The sequence below is a fragment of the Bos mutus genome, chromosome 13 (genome assembly GCF_027580195.1).
Source record: "Bos mutus isolate GX-2022 chromosome 13, NWIPB_WYAK_1.1, whole genome shotgun sequence".
In the NCBI taxonomy this organism is placed as follows: domain Eukaryota; kingdom Metazoa; phylum Chordata; class Mammalia; order Artiodactyla; family Bovidae; genus Bos; species Bos mutus.
Window position 1 is genome coordinate 62,104,354 of NC_091629.1, and position 24,799 is coordinate 62,129,152.

General features: G+C 46.5%; 1 protein-coding gene across 1 annotated transcript in view; it reads right to left on the bottom strand.

Annotated features, from left to right (window-relative positions):
* The window catches only part of LOC138990556 (transcriptional regulatory protein AlgP-like), a 197,606-nt gene that overhangs the window by 12,558 nt on the left and 160,249 nt on the right, over positions 1-24,799 (bottom strand). The window contains exon 4 of the mRNA XM_070382149.1: positions 491-668. The gene's annotated coding sequence lies outside the window, so the exon portion shown is untranslated. The remainder of the gene's footprint in view (positions 1-490; positions 669-24,799) is intronic.

Sequence of the window (24,799 nt, forward strand, 5' to 3'; positions counted from 1 at the left end):
ATCCAAACACACACAGATGAGGGCTGGGTTCAATATTCCCAGAGATCACCTCCCCAGGCACAGGCTAAATCAATTGTGAGGGAGACAGGCTAATCTAATTGAGGAAGCACAGGGCCCAGCAGCAGTGAGCTCTGACTCAGGCTCTGACAGGACCTGGGCTAAATCACTCCCCTGGACTACTCTGTTCTGGTCTCTTCTGCCTGGTCCACCCACCTCTGCAGCCCCCACGATGGCAGAAGAATGGCACACATGTCAGAGCCTTCAAAGCTGGGGAGCATGATGGGGTTTGCTCTTACAGTCCTCCTAACCAGAGATGTTTAGAACTGATAGAATCATGCAAACCAGGAAGAGCAGAGCTGGGAATGGCAGGAAGGTGGGGGCCACTAGGCCCAGGGGCAATGTCAGTATCCACAGATGACTCAGCCCTCATGCTCCTTCCAGTAAAAGATCTGAGAAGCTTGACATCAAGTGGAAAAGCTGGATCACTTACCGCAGAGGGAGCATCTGAAAAGAGGGAAAGTTCTCAGTTCTTTACTCAAGTCCAAAGAAGAGACGTGCCCAACATCCAAGGCATCCTCCTCTGAACTGGCCCAGGGACGAGGCCATTCAGGCTCATGACACCTGTCAGCAGTCCTCTTGTGTGCACTGATGAGACTCAGGTTTGATTCCTAGAGAAGGAAATGGCAACCCACTCCAGTATTCTTACCTGGGGAATCCAATCCCATGGACAGAGGAGCTTGGCGGGCTACAGTCCATGGGGTCACAAAGAGTTGTACACAACTGAGCACACACATAATCACTGCTGAGTTTACAAACTTGTTGGAGAAGTTTTCTGAACCACTTAGATCAATAACTTGGTCATGAAAGAACTTGGAGGGGCTTCCCTGGTGTTCAGCGGTAAAAAGAATCCACCTGCCAATGCAGGAGGCGTGGGTTGGATCCCTGGTCCAGAAAGGTCCCACATGCCACAGAGTAACTAAGCCTGCGTGCCACAGCTACTGGGCCAGTGCACTAGAGCCTGCGTGCCACAATTACAGAAGCCCGATCACCCTAGAATCTGTGCTCCAGATCAAGAGAAGCCACTGCAATGAGAAGCCGGAGCACGGCACCTAGACAGTAGCCCCTGTTCGCTGCACCTAGAGAAAAGCCAGTGCAGCAAGGAGGACCCAGCACAGCCATAAATAAATAAATTTAAAAAAATTTTTAAATGAATTTGGAGGAGCTACTTTGTTCTTTTCCCAAAGGATCCAAGACGGGATGAGACGTTTCTTTCTGATGAGATGAGAGCTGAACTTGAAGGGATGAAAAAGAGAAACATGCCCTGCTGATTTGTCCAGGCATTCAGACCTAAGTGGACACGTGTGCAAACAGACGGCAGGTGGGGACACCAATTCTACCTTTTCTGATCAGCCCTGAGTCCCCTCAAACCTCGACAGAGTTCATGGAGCTGCTATTGGGTGAATATAGAGTCAGAAATCAAGAAAATATTTATAGAGTTTGATAAAAACTGAATGTTTTTAAGTTTCTGCAACTGTCCACCGTATACAAGTCTTGGCATGTATCTGCCTTATTGTACATCTGCCTTATTGGCATGGTTCAGTTTCAAGAACTGATCGAGCTGACATACAAGCCATGCATGCAAAGCAGGCACAAAACTTTGGGATTTCAGATGCGACTATATGAATCCACAAATGTCCTAAAGTTTCTGACTTTATCAGTATCAGAACTCTAGGGAACGTTTGCATTAACTTAGCTCTGCGAAAATGCATTCTGTTTTTTATGAAATGGCTAAAATCCAAACTGAGAATCGAAACCAGGGTTGGAAATCTGGCATTTGAATTCAGATGTGCCCAGACTGAAAGTATTTAGGAATTGTCAAAAAGAGTTCCCTTTGCTCCTTATATGTATATTTTAATCAAAATCCATTGACGGCTAAAAAGAAAAAGTCAATTGACAACTAACAAGAGGTTTATAATACTATGGTATTAATAAGATGAAGTACTTTTTATAGCCCAAGTTTTTCATTCATTGACCTCACCAGTCTACAAATACAAATGATCTCATCTGGTCATGACCCCAGTTTTACGGGCTGTTGTAGGTCATGTTCCCAGGGAAGTAGTTGATTAAGGACTACTCTTGGGATCAATACTTTAGATGGGAGAGGGGGAAGCAAGATTAGAGAGAGAAGTGGAGATGCGGTCCAGTCAGCAGCCAACCCACGTGGAACTCTGACATGGGGCAGCCTTTTAGAGTTGTCCCAAGTTAGGGTAAGAGGCCCACTCAAGGCAGGTTGTCCCTAGAAGGAGGTGTGATATTCAGATCCTCAGGCAGATTTCTTTAGCTGAGGCAAACCCCAGAGGCTAACAGCTGAGGGCCACCATCCAACGGCCCTCTCAGCAGCTGGGGAAAAAAGGAATGCATTTATCCGTAAGTGCTTATGCTCTAATGTTCAAAGATTTGCGCCCCCACCCCTCCACCACAAACTTAGTCCCCTGAATTTCTGGCTTAATCAATTCTGAGCCTCATGTGGCTCAGAGACACTTCAGGACAGACTCTAGAAGCTTTAGCAGAGAAGTAAGGTATGGGTAAGAGGCAAGGGCCTGTTAGGTTGCCCCCACAGGAAGCTGCTCACAGCCTGCATCAGTAGCCATAATAAAGGACAAGAGATGCCCAAAGGCACTGAGATGGTACCCAAGAGGTACTCCACGACTAAAACTGAATGCTGCTTTAAGAGCATCTTCTTAGTAGAAAGACAAATACCATATGATATCACTTATATGTGAATCTAAAATACAGTACAAATGAACCTATCTACAAAACAGAAACATAATCATAGGCATAGAGAACAGACTTGTAGTTGCCAGAGGGGAGTGGGTGTCGGGGAGGGAAAGATTGGGGGTTGGGATTAGCAGATGCCAAGTACTGTATCAATTTAGAGAGAATGGATAAACAACAAGGCCCTGTATAGCACAGGGAACTATATTCAATCTGCTGTGGTAAATGATAACAGGAAAGAATATGAAAAGCATCAGATCAGATCAGATCAGTCGCTCAGTCGTGTCCGACTCCTTGCGACTCCATGAATCGCAGCACGCCAGGCCTCCCTGTCCATCACCAACTCCCGGAGTTCACTCAGACTCACGTCCATCAAGTCAGTGATGCCATCCAGCCATCTCATCCTCTGTCGTCCCCTTCTCCTCCTGCCCCCAATCCCTCCCAGCATCAGAGTCTTTTCCAATGAGTCAACTCTTCGCATGAGGTGGCCAAAGTACTGGAGTTTCAGCTTTAGCATCACTCCTTCCAAAGAAATCCCAGGGCTGATCTCCTTCAGAATGGACTGGTTGGATCTCCTTGCAGTCCAAGGGACTCTCAAGAGTCTTCTCCAACACCACACTTCAAAAGCATCAATTCTTCGGCGCTCAGCCTTCTTTACAGTCCAACTCTCACATCCATACATGACCACAGGAAAAACCATAGCCTTGACTAGACGAACCTTTGTTGGCAAAGTAATGTCTCTGCCTTTGAATATGCTATTGAGGTTGATCACGACTTTCCTTCCAAGAAGTAAGTGTCTTTTAATTTCATGGCTGCAGTCACCATCTGCAGTGATTTTGGAGCCCAGAAAAATAAAGTCTGACACTGTTTCCACTGTTTTCCCATCTATTTCCCAGGAAGTGATGGGACTGGACGCCATGATCTTTGTTTTCTGAATGTTGAGCTTTAAGCCAACTTTTTCACTCTCCACTTTCATTTTCATCAAGAGGCTTTTTAGTTCCTCTTCACTTTCTGCCATAAGGGTGGTGTCATCTGCACATCTGAGATTATTGATATTTCTCCCGGCAATCTTGATTCCAGCTTGTGTTTCTACCAGTCCAGCGTTTCTCATTATATACTCTGCATATAAGTTAAATAAACAGGGTGACAATATACAGCCTTGACGTACTCCTTTTCCTATTTGGAACCAGTCTGTTGTTCCATGGCCAGTTCTAACTGTTGCTTCCTGACCTGCATACAAATTTCTCAAGAGGCAGATCAGGTGGTCTGGTATTCCCATCTCTTTCAGAATTTTCCACAGTTTATGGTAATCCACACAGTCAAAGGCTTTGGCATAGTCAATAAAGCAGAAATAGATGTTTTTCTGGAACTCTCTTGCTTTTTTCATGATCCAGCAGATGTTGGCATTTTGATCTCTGGTTCCTCTGCTTTTTCTAAAATCAGCTTGAACATCAGGAAGTTCGTGGTTCACATATTGCTGAAGCCTGGCTTGGAGAATTTTGAGCATAACTTTACTAGCGTGTGAGATGAGTGCAATTGTGCGGTAGTTTGAGCATTCTTCAGCATTGCCTTTCTATATATATACTTTTATACATATATAAGGGAGGAGAAGGGGACGACAGAGGATGAGATGGTTGGATGGCATCACCGACTCGACGGACATGAGTTTGAGCAAGCTCTGGGAGTTGGTGATGGACAGGGAGGCCTGGCGTGCTGCAGTCCATGGGGTCGCAAAAAGTCAGACACGACTGGGCAACTGAACTGAAATGATACATATATACATATAAGGTCCTTCTGTCTTTCACAAGGAATTAGATTCAATCTCCTATAATAAGCCATAATGGAAAAGAATACGAAAAAGTGTGTACATATATATATATATATATATGTCACTGCTGTACTGCAAAAGTTAAATCAACTATACTTCAATGAATTTTTTTTAAAAAGAGCATCTTCTTAAAATCTTTTAATCTTTATCAGTGTGATGATGATGTGATGATACATAAGCCACACAAGGTTCTAGGCACTGAGATTCTATCTATGCACAGAGACAACATTTGAAAAAGTATGTCGTTTGTTTCCTGTTTCAAAGTACGATGCTTTCATGAATGCATCAGAGATTACATCTGAAAACAGACTTACTCCAAACATCTAGTCTAACAAGCTCCACCCAAGTCAATGTCCTTTGCAGAAAATAAATAATTGAAAGGAGTGAAACTGTTCATATTTCATATATGGATAAGAAACCATTTCTACACTCATTTTCGGAGTACCTCTGAATTTCCAGAAGCAGACTTCTTTGAGGCTGGCTGGTGTAAGTGCAATTTCTAAACAATGTGAATTTTTTTCACTGTCTTCTTACCTACAGCCCCTGAAAATGTTTCTTCTCTGGGAATCCAGTACTGATTTTTTTTTTTTCATGGTCAAATTAAGCTGCAACAAACAATGCAAGATCCCATTTACTTTTTGTTGTAAGTAGGTCGCTATTGTTTAAGATAGTGTGGTCTTCTGGATCACAACTCTGATGCAGAGGAACTTAGCACTTGGCTACTAAATCAGAAAATGGACTGTGGGCAAAATGTCTGAATCTTGATAGACAGCTACTCTGCTTCTCTCTTTGAGAATAAAGGGAGATGGAATCACAACTAAATTTACTAAGTGGGAGAGCTCTGTAAATGCTGGTAAAGAACTGGAATCCTGCTGTAGACCACAGGGAACTATACTCAATAGTTTGTAATAACTTCTAAAGGAAAAGAATCCAAAAAACAATATATATGTGTGTATATATATGTAACTGAATCACTTTGCTGTAGACCTGAAACTTCCCTTGTTGCTCAACTGGTAAAGAATCTGCCTACAATGTGGGAGAACTGCATTCGATCCCTGGGTTGGGAAGATCCCCTGGAGAAGGGAAAGGCTACCCACTCCAGTATTCTGGCCTGGAGAATTCCATAGACTGTATAGTCCATGGGGTCACAAACAGTCGGACATGACTGAGCAATTTTCACTTTCACTTGAAACTAACATAACATTGTAAATCAACTATGCTGCTAAGTCGCTTCAGTCGTGCCCGACCCTGTGCGACCCCATAGACGGCAGCCCACCAGTCTCCGCCGTCCCTGGGATCCTCCAGGCAAGAACACTGGAGTGGGTTGCCATTTCCTTCTCCATCGCTCGAAAGTGAAGTTGCTCAGTCGCGACCGACTCACAGCGACCCCATGGAATGCAGCCCACCAGGCTCCTCCATCCATGGGATTTTCTAGGCAAGAGTACTGGAGTGGCTTGCCAATCAACTATACTTCAGTACAAAAATTTTAAATCTCAAAAAAATGAAAAGTAAAAGAATTGGAATCCTTCTGGAGGGAAGAGCAATCAATGATGAAGGTCCAAAAGGTGTCCCTTGAGTTCCAAAGGCAGCGGCAAAGAAAATCTCCTCTCCCAGGACTTAGTCCCCTGTGACTCGCTCTACTGACACATGACTTACGGAGTTATGTTAACCTATTAGAGGTTGGATATTCAACATTTAATTAATCAACTATTAGCATTTAAGTCAAACTTTGGCCTATCATGAGAATTCTTAATATAGTTGACTCTTGGACAATCAGGGGTTTAGGGGCCCCACCCTTCCATGTTGAAGGTCAATAGTTGACCTTCCATGAAAATTCACATATAATTTATAGTCTACCCTGCCTGTCTTCAGTTCCTCTGTACCCACGGCTCAGCATCTGAGGGTCAACCGATGCACTGACCATGCAATACTGAACTTATTGAAAAAAATCTGCATATAAGTGGACCCTCGCAGTTCAAACTCATGTTGTTCAAAGGCCAACTGTACACACAAGAATTTTTAAAAGTATAACAGTACATACTATTATCTTTCATTACAAAGTGCCTGAAGCACAGAGAGGCTAAGGAAGGCCTCCAAATTCACACAGCTAAGAAGTAGCAGACTTTTTATGGTAGAGTCTAAGCCAGGCAGCACCAGTCACCAGAGCCTGACTCTTTAATCTGTATCCTTGATTCTCTCCTTATCATCAAAAAACAAGGAAAGGATTTGTCACAGGATATAACAAAGAGGCCAAGATAAGGGAGCTGACCTTGATGAGGACAAGTTAATCCTGTTCATCTCTCCCCAAGGCCCGTCCTCCCAGGACACAGGAGGAGATGGGGGAAACAGCAGCAAAGTTACCATTTCACTCCATCCACACTCCCAGCTCTAAAGTGTTACTAGATATTTCTGGTTTGAACACAACCTACGAGACCAGTTGAGGCTCTAAAATCCTTGCAGTTCAGAAACCTGTTGGCCAGGGGTCAACAACTCTCTTCAGACTTATTTCATGATGACCTCACGATGATGTTGCAGAAACAGTTTTGAAATTAGCAAGCTGAAGAAGACCACAAAATAATAAATTCTATACCCCAGTCACTCTCATCTTGGTGGTTCCCCTGGGGGTACCCGGAGTGGAGCAGCTGCAGCCTGTCCCCACATCCAAAACAGAAACTCTGGGACTTCCCTAGTGGTCTAGTGGTTAAGAGTCCACCTGCCAATCCAGGGGACATGGGTTTGATCCCTGGTCCAGGAAGATGCCACATGCCTCCAGGCGACTAAGCCTGTGCGTCACAACTAACGAGTCCTCGCTCTGGAGCCCGCCATATGCAACTGCTGAGCACTTGCGCCCTAGTGTCTGTGCTCTGCAACAAGAGAAGCCACCACAATGAGAATGCATGCACACTGAAACTAGTGAGTAGCCCCCGCTTGCAGCAACTAGAGAAAGTTGGAGACCAACAACGAAGACCCAGGCAGCCAAAAATAAATAAATAAAAATACTAAAGTTTTTTTTTTTTTAAAAAGAAACTTCAGGAACAAGTTTCTCATTAACTTAAGGAAAGTCTGATTATTCATTAGCCCACCAAATATTTAGGGAACACTGGGCTGGGTATGCAGACTCTGCCTATGAATAAAAGGCCAGTTTCTGCCTCAAGAAGCTTACAGTTGAATTAGGATGATGAACTTTGCCCAACTGGACCTGCCATGAATATGAAAACAAAGCAAAAAAAAGTGCCAGGTACGGCAGATCACTTAACAAGAAAACCTTATCTTAGGTGCCACTGAAGTGACATTTCACCCGAGGCCTAAAAACTGACCAGGAGGTAAACACACCTGGAAGGAATCCGCAGAGGGACCTGTGTCAGCCACAGAGCTTCTCCCAGTAAACTACCTGCCCTCCCACATCTGCTTAGACCCCTTCCCTCTCCAGAAGCTAAGCTTTAGGGATCCCCTATTCCTGTCAATAGCACTCGTCACCCAGAATCCTGGTTGGCTGTTTTCCTGTGCACAGTCCCCCAGCAGAATGGCTGCACCTTGAAGCCTGGGAGTCATGTTTCTTTACTTCCCAGATCTAGTCAACTGCCTGGTCCCCAGTTCACAGGGACACTCCATCAAATGTTTGTGGAAGGAAGAAAAGCAGGGAGGACAGCAGGAGGGAGGAACAACGAACTAACACCTCCCTTCGTCCACACTTTATTCTCCACAATGTCCTGCGCCTGAAGCGTGCTAAGTCGCTTAAGTTGTGTTGTACTCTTTGCAACACTATGGACAGTAGCCCACCAGGTTTCTCTGTCCATAGGATTCTCCAGACAAGAATACTGGAGTGGGTTGCCATGCCTTCCTCCAGGGGATCTTCCTGACGTAGGGACTGAACCCGTGTCTCTTCTGTCTTCTGCATTGGCAGCCGGGTTCTCTACCATTAGCACCACTTGGGAAGTCCCACAATGCCCTGCTGCTGCTGCTGCTAAGTCGCTTCAGTCATGTCCGACTCTGTGCGACCCCATAGACGGCAGCCCACCAGGCTCCTGTCCCTGGGATTCTCCAGGCAAGAACACTGGAGTGGGTTGCCATTTCCTTCTCCAATGCATGAAAGTGAAAAGTGAAAGTGAAGTCGCTCAGTCGTGTCCGACTCTTAGCGACCTCATGGACTGCAGCCTACCAGGCTCCTCTGTCCATGGGATTTTCCAGGCAAGAGTACTGGAATGGGTTGCCATTTCCTTCTCCCTGGTTTTTGTCAAATAACAAAGGACAGCAGTTACACTCAAACGTCATAAGGACCACACCCGCACCCCTCTGCACGCTAAAGTCGAAATATTTGCAGGAGGCGGAGGAGACGAAGACGAATAAGATTCAGCGTTTCTGTGTTCAGGGGGTTTATGATCAAGCGGTGGAAACACAACAGAAATGCAGTTCTTTCATCCTTCCATCTTTTCGCCCAAACATAGAGCAGAAAAGGCAGGACAAGTTTGGGTGTCAACCATCCAGGCTAGAGTCTGGCCTTACCCGCAGACCGCTGGCTCTACAACTGTGGGTCCGGAGCCCCGCACGAGGAATGCCTGCCTCTGCTCGCTACAAACTTTCCCGCGCATTCACTGGTTCTTCCCAGCCAGGGATGAGGCGGACGGTTAAACCCATCTGTCCTGAGGGGAGTAGGCGGCGGAGCTGCCCGATCTCCCCTAGCAGGGTGGGATCCCGGTCCAACCCCTCCGCAAACGCAGGACACACCTGCGTGTCGCAGTCTCTGCGACCCACCCCCCGCCACCCCTTGGCCTGGCCGCCCCTCCCCCGCACGACGTCACCCGGTCACGTGGGTGAGCCCCTCCCCGCCACGCCGGACTCAGCTGCCCCGTTCCGAAGGGGGGAAGCAGGGGGCGGGCGGCGCGTCTGCTCGGCCCCTCCCGTTCCCGTTGCAGTCCTGGGAGCCCGGGTCTGCGGGGAGTAGGGGGTGGGGGGAGTTGGTGAAATCGGAACCCGGGTTCTGAATGAAGGGGAGCAGATGTCCCTGTGTTGCTGGGAGGCCCGGGTGGCCTGCTGTTCAGACGGCGATCCTCGGGGCGCTGACCTTCCGGGGCCGCAGTCCGTCTCGGTGCAGATGGCCTGCCCGCCCTGCCTGCTCCTCGGCGCGGGGCCCGCGGCAGCCGGCGGGTCGGGGGCCGGAGGGAGCCGTCTGCGTGGTTGTGGGGGGCTGGGGGGATAGGTCGGGGAGGGGGCCCGTGGGGCCCCGGGCGGGAGGGCAGGGCCAGCCCCGCGCACAAAGGAGCCCTGGCGGCGGCCCCTCGGAGGACAATGCAGCCCTGGGGCGCGGGGGGCTGCGCCGCGCTCCAGCTGCCTCTTCACAACGAGGCCTGCAAATGTGCCCACTTGATTCTAAATCCTCTTAGGCGCTCGCGGTGTGAACCGGGAAGGGGGTGGCCCTCCAAGCCTTTGCAATCCCAGACCTGGAGCCTGGCGCTCGGCGAGCGGTTTGCACCACGCATGCAAATCGAGTTGGCGTCTTGGAGACGTGGGCAGAGTCTGTTGGGTTACCAGCAAACGCCCCGATACGGCCCTTCAGTGCCACGCGGGGTCCCGAAAAATGTGCAGGGTGTTTCCCCTGGAAAGACTTCCTGTTAAGTGTTCAGAAAAGCCAGCTGAGCTGCGCGTCATTAGTCACCCAGGTATTTACACTGTTTTTCCTATTTCCTTTCTCTCTTGGCCTCTGTGGTCAGTGGTATAAAATTCCTAGGAACTCCCACCTAAACACGAGCTTCCTGTTTATGCCCTCAGTGGCTTTAATGTCTAGCTGTTGAAAGCAGTTGACCAAAGCTCTATGAAACGACTAGCGGAGGTTTGCAGGTGAACAGAGAGACGAGGAAAAAAAAGAACAAAACCAAATGGGTAGGTCAAAGGTTCGGGTTCATTTTTAATCACTTATGTCAGAATCACAGGGGGAAAAGGTAAAAGTGAAGTGTAATTTGATGCCCAAGATCGTGGTTCAGTTTCATTTGGTCCCTGTGTCTACAGGAACTTGTAAAATATGATGGAACCTGTAAAATATGATACCTAAACTAGGAACGTTTTCCTTTCTAGCGGGTTAAAGGCTCCCCCCCCCCCTGCAATGTGGCATGACACTTGTGTTATGAAAGGTTAAAATTCTCACATAAGCTCAGTCTGTGAACCCCTGTACGTGCCTTGCAGCTCCTAGGGCTGCTTCCTTAAGTGCCTGCAGCAAAATGTTGCATGTCTGTAGCTACCTGAACTGCAGCCTCCCCGACCTGAAAAGAACCTGAAAGGGCGCTTACTCAGCTTTTTTCTGATGCAGAATTCCCTGTAGGACTCCTGGGATGTGAAGAACTACTCCCTGATAGGATCCCTCTGGAATTCCTTACATCAGAAGACAGCATCTTTCCTTGACAATCTGATTTTTTTTTTAAAAAGGTTTTCTATCCATAAAACTGGAATCTGCCTCCACTTATGGAACCATGGAGAATTAATCAAATTTCTATTTCACATGGTATTACCCTTCAGATGTTTGGAGACACTCCCCACACCCTCACCCCAGTCTTCTCCCAGCTAAACCTGCAGATTCACCAGTCTGTCCCGTGAGTCTGATTCCTGCACCATCCGAGTTATGCAGAGATGCTTCAGTTCACCTGAGTTCCTCTGAAACTGAAGATGGTGTTTCAATCATGCAGAAATTCAGCCTAGGAGGCAGCACTGGAGAAATATGGCTTAAAACCAACAGGGAAAAACAGTCCAACCATGGCCAAGTTATTCAGACAAAAATAAATTCTGGTTTTCCATTTTAGTCTTTTTCTACGCTGAGGCTAGTCATGCCCAGCTCAGTTATGAAGCCCAGGAAAGAAGGAAAAAGCTGTATGGCAGGCTAGCACTGAGCCTTTCATATTCTTGCATTTTATCGTCAAAAAACCCTCTGAGTGGGTACTATTTTTATTCCTCTTTTACTGGCTCCAAGGTCAAAGAATCCACGCAAGGTCACACTGCTAGCAGAGGGCAGAGTGAGGTCTCTAACTTGTGAATTGCACTTCCATTGCTCGAAGCTGCTGCCCTGGAGTCCATCCTGAAAACCGAGGTCCTGGATTGGATGTGTTTTTCTGCGTGTTCTATGACATACAGCTTCAATTCAAGGCCAGTTCGCATACATCCTATTTATACAGCTACAAAAACTTTTGAAATGCAAGTTAAGAACTTTATGGGAGAAGAGTTCTTTTTGGAAGCAAATGAAACAGAAATTCCAAGTGAGAGCCAAAAGTCATCCCAAACATGGTTTTATTCCAATGGCATTACTTAACGGTAAAGTGTTATGTTACCCTTGAATTTCCTGCCTGGGCTCAGGGTAGGCCAGGCCCTGGATGCTTTTTTTGCATTTATCACAGCAAAGCTGTCGCCCCTTACTCACGCTGGCTCTCCAACGTGTCCGTTACTCAAGAAAAAAGGGAAGAATGTTTCCCATGCACGCACTGTAATTTTTTTTTTTTTTTTTTTCGTGTTGCTCAGTCTGCCAGAACAAAAGTAAAACCACAGAAAGGAGATTTAGATCAGCCTCTTCATCTGCCGGCTGTTATGTTACAGTTTTAGGAGGGGTTGGACATCAAACACTTGAAACTGTCATCCATGCATTCCTTCTTGGAATAAAGCAGCATTGGCGTGGACCCCTGCTACATTATTTTCTACCCCCAAATGTTGGAAACTCTTGCCCTCCAGGAAAATACAGAAGAAAACCCTGAATTAAGGGAGTTAGTTCTGAGAAAGTCTCTTGCGGTCTGTAATAAACTGGCACATAATGACATCTGGCCAGATGGATTCTCCACCTTCACAGAGATGTTGCTTGGATGTTTAGTTTTTCTAATTTGTTGGTTCTTATAAATAGTGCTTGAGAGAACTTTTTTTTAAGTATTCATTTATTTACCTGGCTGCATCAGGTCTTAGTCGCGGCATTCTGGATCTTCCATTGTGGCGCACAGGCTCTCTTGTTGTAGCACATAGGCTCCAGAGGGCTCAATAGTTGCCTCGAGTGGGCTTAGTTGTTCTGCAGCATGTGGGCTCTTAACTCCTGGACCAGGAATCAAACCGGCGTCCCCTGTATTACAAGGCAGATCCTTAACCACTGCAACACCAGGGAAGTCCCTGTTCATTTTCTTCAAACTTAATGGCAACTTAATGCTCTATTCTTTATGCACTTGTTCATGCTGTACCTTCTCTTGATCATGACTTGTGCATAAGTCAGGTAACCTGGCCTATCTGGTTTATTACCTAGCGTACCTTCAGTAGGTCCTCAAGAAATGCTTTTTGAATGACATCTTTTACATCTTTTGTGCATATATATGTAGCTCTTAATGCAATTTCTCATTCAGATTAATTCTTTGGTCAAATTACTAGAGACAGAAAGAACACAATTGTTTAATAGGTGAAGGGTGTCAATAGGGGAGGAGAAAAAAGTTCTGCAGGTGGATGGTGGTGATGGTGGCCCAACAATGTGAATGTAGTTGATGCTTCTGAACTGTACATTTTAAAGTGGTTACAATGGTAAATTTTATAATATATGTCTTTTACCACAGTAAAAGTAAATGAATACTTTGACTTGGAATTCTTGGGCTAAGAGTAAGTATGTATATTTTATTTTATTTTTTTTATTTTTTTTAGTATGTATATTTTAAATTTGGGTGTATATTACTAAACTTTCCTCCAGAAGTTATGCCATTTTGTATGCCAACTACCAGTGCATGCAAAAACCCATTCTGTAGCATGCTAGCAACATTCAGTCTCATTATTCTTTGTATTTGATAGGTAAACATACACACACAAATACACTATAGTTACTTGTGTAACTATGCTTATTAGTAAGGATGGAGTATATTTTCATGTTAGATATTTCTTCTTTGTTTAAAAGCTTATGTGTTCTCTGTGTCTGCCCTGCAAATAGGTTCATGGACACAAAGGGGGAGGAGAGGGTGGGACGAATTGAGACTAGCATTGGCATATTTATATACACTGCTGCTGCTGCTACTCCTAAGTCGCTTCAGTCGTGTCCGACTCTGTGCAACCCCATAGACAGCAGCCCACCAGGCTCCCGGTCCCTGAGATTCTCCAGGAAAGAACACTGGAGTGGGTTGCCATGTGTAAAATAGATAGCTAGTGGGAAGCTGCTGTATAGCACAGGGAGCTCAGCTTGGTGCTCTGTGATGGCCTAGAGGCGTGGGACTGGGTGAGTGGGAGGGGATATATGTATAAGTGTAGCCGATTCACTTTGTTGTACAGCAGAAACTAACACAACGTTATAAAGCAATTATACTCCAATTTAAAGTAAATAAGTAAATAAAATATACCCTTTTGTAGCTTAAAAAAGCTTGTGTGTTTCCTTTCCCATTTTTATTGGGCTATTTGTTTCCTTTTATTGATTTGTAGGAGCTCTGTGTATAGTAAATATATTAACTCTCAATCTGTTATACAGTTTGCAAATATTTTTCCCAGTTCATTATTTCTCTCTTGTAATTTTCTGCTACATGAGATTTAAAATTATGTGCTATATCAATATAATCTTGGGATGGAAAAGTCCCTTCCTCATTCCAAGATTATAAAAATAGTCATAGCTTTTATCCAGTACATTCATGGCTTTGTACTTTTATACTTAAATTTTTGATGCATCTGTATGTTGATGGTAAAGACTAAGGTAAAGATTCAGTTGAGTTTTCCTTTATCTTATCATTTATTCTATCATTATTTATATAATCCATGTTTTCACTGAGTAATTTGAAATGACATCTTTTGGTTGCAATAAGTAACCATATTCCAAGGTCCATTTCATTGCTCTATGTATCCTGGCACCTAGATATACTGTTTTATTTAAAACAAGCTACCATATATTTAGATGGTTCCTATTGCCATAAATCCTGTACTAGTGATGAGCATTTAAGAATTAACCAATTGTTGGAAAGATTTTATTTTAAAAAATATTTATTTATTTATTTGGTGGTGTCGAGTCTTAGTTGTGGCATGTAGAATCTTTATTTCAGTCATGCAGGACCTTTTGTTAAAGTGCACAGACTCCCTAGTTGTGGCGTGTGGGCTTCAGTAGTTGCAGGACTCAGGCTCTCTAGCTGTCGCTCATGGGCTCTGCAGTGCCTGGGCTCAATAGTTGCAGTGGATTCTTAACCACTGGACCACCAGGGAATTCCCAGAAAGAGTTTACATTATGTATAATTGGAAAGGTATAGCCAGAGAGAAAATTTCCTCTCCTGGGAGTCAGCAGAAGATGCCTAGAAGGACGAGTGATGGAAGGAGAGGGCCTGGCTGGGATGACTGGTGCAGTGTCAGGCCTGCCTTATATCTAAATCACGTTACCCAGAGGGATTAATTCAGCTTTCCGTGGTGGACAGAAAGCTGGTGGGCTTTGCCCTTTTGGTATTGAGTTCTGTCTCTGCTACTTCCTAGGTTTACGGTCTTGGATAAGTCACTAAAGCAATCTGCTTATCTCAAGGCAAAGAACAGCTACCAACATGATTGCTGTAAAGGTTAAACAGTACATTTCATTGCACTCTGCAAATAAGATCTAAATATTTATCATCATCATTATTGTTATTACTACAATTGCTATAGGGGCAGATGGTTCCCCTCCCATGTCCTCACGCTTCTGCCTGTTCACCTGCGTCCTGGCCGGGCCACTTCCTTGTGGGACATCCTTCTTCTCCAAGGAAGAGATGCTTGAAGGATGACGACACTCAAAGGCTGCCATCATCCGAGGGCATAGCCCCAGGCAGCAGCCCCTCTGATCACCTCATCCAGGACTCAGCTGCCTTCACGTGCCCACACTCTTCCTACAGACATTCTTAATTTGCTAATTCTATTATTTACATATTTTTGTGGGGGAGGAGGTCTTTGTGTTGTGTAGCTTTTGATCTAGACCAGGGGTCCCCAACTTCTGAGATCTAATGCTTGATGATCTGCGATGGAGCTGATGTAATAATGATAGAAATAAAGTGCACATAATAATACAAATGTGGGCTTTCCAGTGGCTCAGTGGTAAAAAATTAGCCTGCTAATGCAAGGAGACAAAGGTTTGATCCCTGGGTCGGGAAGATCCCCAGGAAGAGGAAATGACAACCCACTCCAGTGTTCTTGTCTGAAGAACTCCATCGACAGAGGAGCCTGGTGGACTACAGTCCATAGGGTCACAAAGTATTGGACACGATTAAGCTACTGGGCATGCGCACGCACAATGAATGTAATGAGCTCGAGTCATCTCGAAACCACCACCACCCCTTCCCTTGATCTGTGGAAAAACTGTCTTCCACGAAACTGGTCCTGGGTGCCAAGAAGGTTGGGGACCACTGGTGGGGACCACTGGTTGAGACCACTGGTTCTGACCCAGCTCAAATAGTGAGCGAGCACTCTGTTGGGGGCACCAGGAGATAACAGTGTGCTTTGGTTGTCACTCTGCCATTGTTCCTTGGTGATACCACATACAAGATCAAACCTCATGGGCGGGGGACTGACTGACAGAGACTTGGGACATTGCTGGTTCTCTCGAGATAATACCATCCCAGCCATCAAATCCTCCCTGCTCTGACCTCTAAGCTCTGACGATTACCTGTCCCGGACCTGGGTCAGTTACTCCCACCAGGAGGAGACTCTGCACATGGACTGAGAGTCCATTAGATACCAGTTACTGCTCTTACTATGGGCTCTGCCCCTGCAGCAGGCCTCTAAGTGGAATCCTGTGAAGTGGGTACCACTGTGCCTGGGTCTCCATCACCACATGCTTGGTCTAGGCTGATTCCTGCCCTCCACCTCCAGCCCCTCTGGGACCCTGGCCTGCCACCTGGCTCTCTGTTGACCATCTACTCCCTGGATCCACACCCCGCTTCGCCCCAGCCCCTGCTTTTCCTTCTCCAGTTTGCCTGTGCTGCTCACATTCTGTCTTGTTTTCTCTGGGTGGTGTTTCACCTAGCATCTTGCCGGCATGGCTAAAAGAAAACTTAGTGAGTGTTCAAGACACCCTGGACCCAAGCAGAACACAAGAGCTGCTGGCCAGCAGGGGGTTCAATGAAGGTCAGGTACGAGGTGAACTGTGGACCTGGCCAACCCTGGAGCCTGCTGTCCTTAGAGGAAGGCTGGGGGGCATCGCCAGCATCTCCTGTGTTCCTGCCGTGCCTGTGCCACTTGCTGGGAATCAGAGGAAGGCAAGACAGATGTGATCCTTAGCCTCCAGGACCTCAATCCAATGGTGGGGACAGACAACCATCACAAACCAAGTGAATGAAACAGCCCAGTGTGGAGAGCGCTGTCCAGGCATGGCCGGGTGCTGGAGATGGAGGCCAGGCAGCCAGCCTGGAGGCCCACTTAGACCTGATGCTGGGGACGCCCTCTCTGAATGCCTTAATTGCACTTTCAACATGAACTTCCATCACATCTCATACAGATTTAGAAAGACTTCATCAGCTTCTCTTACATTTTTGCCAGTTTGCTAGTCACAAAATTTTAAAAAACTAAAAACACAATCACCAGGTGGTGAGCAGAGAAACCTGTAAAAGTGAGCATCCCTGGCCCCAGGCACAGCCCCCTCTTTGTTGCCCTTTGACACCTTTTACTTGATTGCACTGAAGCCTGGATTAATTTTTCCTGGCCCGAGGCCCATGCTAATTTGCATGGCTATTCTATATACGAGTCAGGTCCAGGAAGACAGCAGGCCAGCCTGAATTCACAAACAAAGTCACATCCATCAAGTAGCCACGAGCTCAATATACTTACTGAGAAGAATGGCGGGTAATGAGAAATCCTACTGCGGCCTGAAAGCGTGACTCACCAGGGCTGCTCTGTGGTCAAGCTGATGGGTAAAGCACTCCATCATCCTTATGTTCCCCTTGTCAAACACTTGTGGGCTTCCATTTTGGGCTTTAGACATGTAATTATGGTTCCCATTGTTTCCAAAGCCAGAATGAAGCCTCAGATGATATAATTAATTGTGAGTTAGGTGGAGAACTTTCTTTCATTGTATGCTGTCTTCTGCGATGTTCATACAAATCCTCATTTTGCCCAGTAATACCATATACTGCCGAACTGCACTAGTCTATAAAGCACACGTTAATGCTATCACATTTAGCTGTTGTTCTGAGTGGGTAACTGGAAGACTTAACGTACAACTGGGGCTAAAATCTATTGTGGGAAACTCCAGTCTTTGCCTGTGTTTGTTGGCATCATCAATAATTCTTACGGTCACTGGGAGTGTTTGTTCATTTTTTTTCACACATTAGTTCATTCAGTCAACAAATATCATTTCAGGTCTTGATGTGAGAGGAACTGTACTACGTATGAAGATGTGTGGTCTCTAACCAAAACTAGAGCTACCATGCATGCTCAGTCACTTAGTCGTGTCTGACTCTTTGCAACCCCATGGCCTGTAGCCCGCCAGGCTCCTCTGTCCATGGAATTCTTCAGGCAAGAATATTGGAGTGGGATCAGGCCTCCTCCTCCAGGGGATCTTCCTCACCCAGGGACCAAACCCGAGTCCTCCTGCAGCTCCTGTATTGTCAGGCAGATATATTGTCGGGCAGATTCTTTACCACTGAGCTACCTGGGAAATCCAGAGCTGCCATATGATCCAGAAATTCCATTCCAGGGCATATATATCCAGACAAAACTATAATTCAAAGATACATGTACCCCTAGGTTCACAGCAGCACTGTTCACAATAGGTAAGACGTGGCAACAAGCTTCATTGGCAGATGAATGGATAAATAAGATGTGATACATATATACAATGGAATATTACTCAGCCATAAAAAGAATGAAATAACACCATTTGCAGAACATACATGGGCCTAGAGATTATCATACTGAGTGAAGAAAGTTAGGCAGAGAAAGACAAATATCATGACATCACTTATACGTGGGCTCTAAAATATGACACAATGAACTTACCTATGAAATAGAAACAGACGCACAGACACAGAGAAAAGACTTGTGGTCACTAAGGGGGATCAGGAGCAGGGGAGGGATGGACTGGGAGTTTGGAATTAGCAGGTACAAACTATTATACATAGAACAGATAAACAACAAAGTCCTACTGTGTAGGACAGGGAGCTATATTCAACGTCCTATGATAAACCATCATGGAAAAGAATATGAAAAAGAATATATATATATATATACACACACACATAATTGAATCACTTTGCTGTACAGCAGAAATTAACATTGTAAATCAACTCTACTTCAATAAAACCTCACAAAGCCAGGGTCTCTGACCTCAAACTGCTGGGCTGAGAAGGTGCCCACCTTGGGGCTGGTGCTGTATCTAAGTCACCTGGGCAGCCTTCTAAAGTCACACATGCCTGCCCACCTCACCCCAGTCTCATCCAAGATTCTAGCTTTCCAGGTTCAGTGGGAGGCCCTGACATGGATTTTGAAACAAACAAACAAAACTCCTATGATAGTTCTGATTACACCCTTGGGTGGTGAACCATGGGTCTAGTGATCTTAACAGAAGTCTGTAGAACTCAGTGCCTTCTTGTGGGGCAGTGGAGCCGTGAGTCCCTCTTGACCCATGCGGCAGGAGCTGCCTTGGGTCAGCGGTGACACGGGCTCCTGAGGGCCCGTCCCCAAGCGTTGGGTCAGGCCTGTGCTGGACACCTGTTCTTATGCCGACTCTGGCCGGGGCATCTCTGCTGCAGTTTGTCCCAGGCTCAGGGGCCCTCGTACTGAACTTACCTAGTCCTTGGACCTCTTCCCTTGGTCAGAAATCCCACCTCCTAGCACTGGCTCTGCAGTTACACCTGGTGACTGTCAGCTACCCACCCCTGCCCTGCCCCCACCCCGTCCAAGAGTTAGTATGACAAGCTCCGGTGTAAACACTGCAGGGTCACTGCCGGGATGTCATTTTTGGGTTGAACGGCGATTATTTGTCTCATGTCAGCTTGTGAATTCTAGCTCATTTTTCATTTCTAAGTGTCACGTCTGATTATTTTGGATATGACATTCTGCCTGAATATTGGGTGATAATGATGGTGCTGCTAGTGGTAAAGAACCCATCTGTTAATGCAGGAGACCTAAGAGATTGTGGGTTCGATCCCGGGGTGGGAAGATCCCCTGGAGGAGGGCATGGCAACCCACTCCAGTATTTCTTTCTGGGAGAATCCCATGGACAGAGGAGCCTGGCAGGCTACTGTCCATAGGGTTGCAATGGGTTGGACACAACTGAAGTGACTTAGCATGCACAGAGACAAGTCAGAGATGGTATATTCAATATTTCACAATTATTATTTATTTATTTGGCTGTTTCAAGTCTTAGTTGCATTATATAGGATCTTTTTTGTGGTGTGCAGGCTCAGTTGCCAAGGCCTGTGGTATCTTAGTTCCTGGACCAGGGATTGAACTGGCATCCCCTGCATTGGCAGGCAGATTCTTAACCACTGGACCACCAGGGAAGCCCCTACAATGATGTTTTAAGTTCACCCACATAACAATTGGCCCAACCAACCTGGGTCTAGGTGCCATAAGTTTCCTAAATGGATGAAAGTGAAAGTGAAGTCTTTCAGTCGTGTCCGACTCTTTGTGACCCCATGGACTGTAGCCTGCCAGGCTCCTCCATCCATGGGATTCTCCAGGCAAGAATACTGGAGTGGGTTGCAATTTCCTTCTCCAGAAGATCTTCCTGACACAGGGATCGAACCCGGGTTCCTGCACTGCAGGCGGACTCTTTACTGTCTGAGCCACCAGGGATTCTTGGTTTTCCTAAATGGATGAATGGAGTCAATTCAGAAAGTCTTACTTAAACTAATCACCTGGATAAGTACAAAGAAAACCAGAGTTAGCTGGTGCATATTTTCTAACTGTGGCAATTTGCTGGTTCTTGACCTTCAGTCACCACATGCATGTCATCTGCCGGTTCTTTTGCTTGGCTTTCACTGAACCTGTTACGTGGGGTCATATGCTGGCCCCAAACCACGCCTCCTTCCTCACGACCACACACTCTCCCTTCAGGCATGGACCACCAGGCACACATGCAGATAACGTGAGCAGACATGGTCACCCTCAAGGCACCCTGTTGGGTGGGTGTGACAGCCACACATCAACCATTCCTAGGCGATGGAGGCTGTGGTGGGGTCTGCCCTGGGTCTTGAAGACGCAGAGCAGACAAGCGAGCTCAGCTCTGCAGAAGCAGTGGGTGCCAAGGCTGGAAACCAGGACATGTGTGGTGGGGAGGGTGGCTTGCCTGACACAGGGGACAAGGATGGAGGACAGGCTGGGGAGGCAGGTCCTTGCCCAAGCCTGACCTGATCTGTGACTGGCTGTCCTGCGTGGGACATTCCTGCCCCCCTGCCTCTGCAGTGTGACCTGAGTCAAGCATCCACAACTATCCTCTAGGGCCTGCCGCTGGGCTGAAGAGGCAACTCAGACCTTTGTTCTTGGGAGACAGGGAGGGAGCTGGTGAAGGGTGTGTACTCCTCTTCCTTTTGACGTTTAAACAAACCACATTTAACTGCTGCGTGGATCCCTGTTCAGGTGTCCAACAGCCCCGGCAGCACACGGGGACCCCTCCCTGGCGTGGCCCAGCCCAAATGAAGACATGTCCTGAGCCCTCAGAAAGGTCTACAGCACGAGGCTAAAAATAGGCAAGCAAAGCAGCCCAGACCCGGGGATCAATGTGCTTCGCAGGCCCCAGGAAAGGCAGCTGTATCAAGTTCAGGCTTCCTCCCGCCAAGCCTCAGGGGCGTGAGAGACTTCCCAGCTTGGCTTGGAGCTGGGAAAAAGGGGGAGGAAGTGGAGAGGCAGGATGTGGTGGAGGGCCCTGGGCTGTCTGGAGGGCCAGAGCTCTGAGCAAAAATCCTCCTACAGACTCTTTGAACAGTTTAAAAAAACAAAAGCGTGCACAAACACACACACAGTCCCTAAAAACAGCTCTTTGCTTTAATCTCCTTTGGTGGAAACTGGGATTTGGGGCGGTTCTCATGGGGGTGGCCAGCTCTTGGTTTTCAGGGTTTTCTGAGTATGTATGGCCATCAGCAAGACTGTGATAAGCACCAGATGAACCCTGATAAAGCCATACTCGTCCTAGGTTTAGGGACATGAGTGATGGCAGAGCAGCACTTCCCAGAGCAGCAACTTCTCGGTGGTGATTTGCAAAGAACCTGATCAGGCTCAGTGTGTGATGAAGCAGGAGGCCCTTTTCTGATCCCTCTCTTCCAGCTTCTCTTCTCTCTTCCCTTGCAGCAGTGGAGCAGGTCTGCGATGGCTGGCATGGTTTCATTCGGGGGCGGGGGCATGGGTCCAAGGGACTGGAATTATGATAGGTTTCAGTCCTGATTCCTTGTGTTCGAGGACAGAAAAGACACTTCCTCTTTGCTTCTGAACTCCTTCCGGAAGAGAAAAGCAAAAAGCCACTCGAGGAAGATAGAGCATCATGGTCACTCCTCCGTCCTCCCCAGGGACCCTCTTCTGGGGGCTTCTGTTAGCAGGTGGGTGAACTCTCTTCCAAGTGTATTAAACATGAGAAGCTTTGAGCATGTTTCTGGTGAGTAATACGGACGAGGATGGCTCATTTTTTAGACTCTGACAAGGATCGTTACCAAAATACCTAAGGCAGCTATCGTCAACATTTTGGGACACATATATTTTAAAAACATTGAAAGGCTCTCCCCTTTTACTTCTCATTTTCTATTTTTTTATTTGTAATACCTTAAGTAATGCACTTTCTTATTTCTTAAAGTTTTTTTAATGTGGATCATTTTTTAAAATATTTATTGAATTTGTTACAATATTGCTTCTGTTTTATTTATTTATTTATTTTGCCACGAGGCATGTGGGATCTTAGCTCCCTAACTAGGGATCAAATCCTCACCCCCTGCAATGGAAGGTGAAGTTTTAAACACTGGACTGCCAGGGAAGGCCCAATGCACTTAATTCCCCCTGCCGCCCCCCCCACCCCAGATTTATGGAGATATAGGACTTCCCAGGGGGAGCTAGTGGTGAAGAATCCATCTGCCTATGCAGGAGACGTAAGAGACGCAGGTTCGATCCCCAGGTCGGGAACATACCCTGGAGATGGGCATGGCAACCCACTCCAGTATTCTTGCCTGGAGATGTTAATTAAACACTGATTCATTTGGAAGGATCACCCGGGCACGAGCTACACCTGCTGCACAAGAACAATGACTTGTGCTGATGCCTATTTCGGGGGGGAAAAGGCACAAAGTGGCGGCAAACAGTTTGCCTTTTGGTGATCTGGGAAGGTCTTCGCTCTCCTCATGCTTCTGTACCTGCAGAGTTGAAGCTTCTCAAGTAGGAAAAAACCTGCAGTCCCAGGGTGTTGTTAACTTACTGTGTGGACCAGACTTTTACTCCATCCTTCTCCCTTTTATTTCAAAGAGATTTTTGGTTTTTTTGCACTTACTCCAGTTAGTTCTAAAGATCACAAGTGTTAGGGAATAAATTTGTTTATAATGATGAATGGGCATTTTGACAACCCAGGGCTTTGCTTCCAGAGCACTTTTACAGGTGCTAAATACCACCCAACAGGGAAGGAGCACAGGACACCCAATAGAGAAGTGTGTGTGTGTGTGTCTCTCACGTTGCAGAGAGATCGGTGACCTGTTTAAAGCTGCCCAACAAATTGGTGACAGGCAAAGTGGATTGCCCTCAGCCACACGCTCACACGGAGGGAAAAAATGAAGAGGCGAGTCATCCTCTGCCCATCTGTCTTTAATTAGAGACAAAGGAAGTCAGGATTTTTTTATCCACTGGAGAAAAACAGTGCAACTTTACTAGCCAAACACTGAAAATCCCTGTCATCAAAAGTCCATGGGATTGGGCTTCTGGAAGACCAGCCCAGCAGTAAATGACAGCGACGTGGCTGCCCAGGGAGTAGCTGCAGAGTGAGCATCCCAGGATGGAGTGTCAGGAGCGGCTGGTACTGGATGGGCAGCAGGGTTCTGCCTGCCCTGGAGCCCTCGGGACAGTCGTGGTCCCTTTGCTCTGTTCTCCTGAGGGGAAAATGGCCCAGATATTTTTCCTGATCCAGAAAACCAAAAACCTGAGTCCAAACATTCTCAGTCCAGTGAAAATATTCTGAAACCTCAGAAAAGTGCATGCCCCAGAGACCCTCATCCTGACTTGTAATTTGGTCAGTGATCACCCATTTTTAGAAAGGTTCGGGTGGTCCAATTTCCTCTGGGAACTCTGGAGGTTTCTTGGTTTCAGTTTCCGGAGTTTTCTGCTGGCCTCAGAGTTCCAGGGAAATTGAACTGGTGAGGAAGCCAGCGCCAGCCGATGGGCTGCACAAGGTGGTTTTGTGCTGAAAAAAGGAAAACTTAATTCACATTCCTTCCGCTTTCTTGATACCAGGGAGTTGGCCCGAACACAGCCTGTGTAGAGAGGCTTTGAAAGTTTCATCCCTAATACACCTGCCTAAGAAAGATGCTCCACCAACAATTTCAAAACATTGCATAATGAGCTATACATTCTTTAGACATGTCATTAGATCTCCTGCCACCTCTTTGGGATGTCGGAACCACTAAGCATCAGGCAGCATCCTCCCAGAAGGCCCGAGTTGGCTGGGACCAGGGTGGTGTGCATCTCTGATTTCCACACGCTTTAATGCAGTTCTCTAATTTGAAGCATGCAAACTAGGTTTTCTCCCTTTGGAAAGATGATCCCATACAATTTGGTTGAGGAGCCACGCACATTTCATAGAGAGGATGGGGCCATCCAAAAGGGATAGAAATTGCTCAAATGAACAATTTGCATTTCCTCTCCTCCCCGGGGGGAAAATGAATGCAAAAACATCTGCTGTGAAAGCTAAAGTAAGCTTCAACTCCTTCCTATTTGGTATAGCAGAGTTTTAAGAGAGGCAAGCTGTATTTTTGTTGTTGTCGTTTTGTTTAATGAACACACAGAGTGTGTCCTATACACAAGTGGTCCAGGGCACCAGTAGGGAGACTGAGAATATAAAGTCAGGACAATCAGCTTGTAGCACAAGTTGGTGGAGGGTCCATGTGACAACGGAAATGGTCGAGGAGTATCGGCAAGCATCTCTGGGCAGCCAGGGTAGTCCCCCAGCCAGAGGAGCCATTACCCTGCCCTCAGTAATAATAACAAAAAGCACAGCCCATCTCCCTAAATGAGCAGACATCTTTTCCCACTTCTCCAACCCCATCAAATATTTCCCCTTCCAAAGGTAGGACAAGCTAAGTCTCTTTTGTT